General features: G+C 32.4%; 1 long non-coding RNA gene across 1 annotated transcript in view; it reads left to right on the top strand.

The window, feature by feature from the left end:
- Positions 1–1,455: 1,455 nt before the first annotated feature.
- Positions 1,456–2,883, top strand: part of LOC137635201 (uncharacterized) — a 34,817-nt gene continuing 33,389 nt past the window's right edge. The window contains exon 1 of the long non-coding RNA XR_011042610.1: positions 1,456–1,557. This is a non-coding gene — a long non-coding RNA (uncharacterized lncRNA). The remainder of the gene's footprint in view (positions 1,558–2,883) is intronic.

Genomic DNA, 2,883 nt, shown 5'->3' with positions numbered 1-2,883 from the left:
AATGTGTAGACTAGTCCCACTGAAGAGGCGACCTGTTAGGCTCTCTCTCTCTCTCTCTCTCTCTCTCTCTCTCTCTCTCTCTCTCTCTCTCTCTCTCTCTCTCTCTCTCTCTCTCTCTCTCTCTGTGGTTCAAATCTCGGTGTAAGTATTTTACTCAAGCTAAAATGACCAAAAAGTCCACTTTTTCTTTTTCAGTATATAGAATCAAGTAGGCTAAGTGTAGCTCCCTTAGTCCGGGATTCCTTAATGAGAGAGAGAGAGAGAGAGAGAGAGAGAGAGAGAGAGAGAGAGAGAGAGAGAGAGCGAGCAAGTAAGTGTAGCTCCCACAGTCTGGGATTCCTTAATTAGAGAGAGAGAGAGAGAGAGAGAGAGAGAGAGAGAGAGAGAGAGAGAGAGAGAGAGAGAGAGATTATCGAATTGATATACAATCTAGAATCAATCAAGAAGTCAATGATGTTTTTTCTCTTTAAACTATCAATTTACGTTAAGTCAGTGATATATTTTGAATTGCATAGTCATGCAAAAGATTGATCACGAAATCATACTTCTCTCTCTCTCTCTCTCTCTCTCTCTCTCTCTCTCTCTCTCTCTCTCTCTCTCTCTCTCTCAATACGAAATATTTCTTGTGTTATGACTTCTATAAACGTATTCGATTAATTAAAGTAGGCAATAAACACCTTGATATAATGAAGAAGTCTATGATAATTAGCATTTAATAGAAATGGTGAAACTAATATATTTTCAAAAAGCTCAGCCTTTCTAATGGTTGCAAAAGAGCTTAGAATGTTTTCGTAATAAAAGGAGTTGTACCCTTTTGCACCAGACTGCAGAGAGTGGTCGCAAGCATTTATGTGCATTCAGAAATCTATCGCTCCGTTCCAGTGTTGTTATGGGTTTCGCCTTTTTTATTTTCATTTATCTGCCTTTTGTGATAAATTGTTGTTTTTTTTCGTGTAATTCCTTTGCAAATCTATAGGGTAAAGTATGAAGAGGAGGAAAAATTGAAACAGCTGAAGACAAAATGGATTGGGAGAGGAAAATCAGTTTTCCTCTCTGGTATTATTCAAGTTTGATTTGAAGTTGTGTTGACGTCCTTAAAAGAAATTCATTGCTTAGAATTAAATCAATTGATAGTTACAATAAAGAGATTATCTGGGATAGGTAACAGCCTTAAGCAATTAGCGAATATAGCGAATAGTTCTTTAGAGAGAGAGAGAGAGAGAGAGAGAGAGAGAGAGAGAGAGAGAGAGAGAGAGAGAGAGAGAGATTGAAACCATACCTTCAAGGTGGCTGGGGGAAATATCCTAAGTGAATATCATTGTTACTTTATGAAGCCATTTTACCCAACACACACTGAGCGATAGGTTATTTTTTTTCATAATATTTTGTTGTTACTTATAATTTAAAGTATTAAAACTCTGTTCTTTGTTCTTTAAACGTCTTGTTTTTTTCTTTCAGACATTCCTCGACATCGACATACTAACCCAAATAGAGGAAGGACCATGAAGAGGGTGGGGCCGCTGTCTTGAAGAAGAGAGACTGTTCAAAATATCAACAGTAAGTGATTTGAAAACTAAAGTATTCGAATAATCCTTTGTATTTAGACGATATCTTTCGCTCTTAATTAATTTATAAACTATCAAAAGACTAAATGCATATTTAAGGATTTAGACAATTTAATGTTCATGAAATCCTATTATTTATTTCATTTTTCTGTTGGAAATTTTTGGTCGAAAAGCATGTGGGGGTGCAAATGAAAGTATATATATATATATATATATATATATATATATATATATATATATATATATATATATATATATATATATATATATATATAAGTATATGTATATATATATATATATATATATATATATATATATGTATGTATATATGTATATATAATAAGTATATGTATATATATATGTATGTATGAGTATATGTATATATATATGTATATATGTATATATATATGTATATATATAATATATATAAGTATATATGTGTATATATATGTATATATATATAATATATATATGTATATATGTATATATATGTATATACAGTGAGCCCTCGCTACTTCGCGGTTCGACCATCGCGGATTCACCACTTGGCGGGTTTTTTTCATAACCCATATATATATATATATCACGGATTTTCTGGAAATTTCGAAAATACCGCGATTTCTGAAGACCCCAAATACGATATTTCGTTACCTGTAATTCCATTAATACTGTAATTAGTAATATCTCCTCTTACTGATTGTTCATTGCATTACATATGACATATAATTCAGTACAGAAAGAAATAAAACACGAAAAGAGAATGTGATCATACGATAATTTAGTACTGTATACAGTACGTAGTAAAATTAAATCGAACATGAAACGCAAATCAGATGCAGTCATACCATACTAGAATGGTGTAAGGCTGCTGATGGCTACTACTGTACTACAAATGTAATGGATGTGCATCTTTTCCATGAATCTTTTGTATGTATACGTACGTAGTACTGCATCCAATAATATTCTTTGTTGCAAAAATCACATCTTGAATAAGCGTACGAGAGAGAGAGAGAGAGAGAGAGAGAGAGAGAGAGAGAGAGAGAGAGAGAGAGAGAGAGACATATCCTACAACAAAACAAGCGTAAAATAGCGTACGGAAAGCTGTATTATTATTATTATTATTATTATTATTATTATTATTGTTGTTGTTGTTGTTATTAAAATTATTATTGTTATTATTATTATTATTATTATTATTATTATTACTGTATACGTAGGGTACCTTGTACTTTGAATTGGTAACCTACGTAGCATATAAGACGGGTTGTGATTGGTTCAAGCGCTGATAGATGACGAATCAGAACCCAAGTTTTGTTAT

Source organism: Palaemon carinicauda, unplaced genomic scaffold (assembly GCF_036898095.1).
Source record: "Palaemon carinicauda isolate YSFRI2023 unplaced genomic scaffold, ASM3689809v2 scaffold1008, whole genome shotgun sequence".
Lineage (NCBI taxonomy): Eukaryota > Metazoa > Arthropoda > Malacostraca > Decapoda > Palaemonidae > Palaemon > Palaemon carinicauda.
This window is presented reverse-complemented; position numbering and strand designations above follow the sequence as displayed.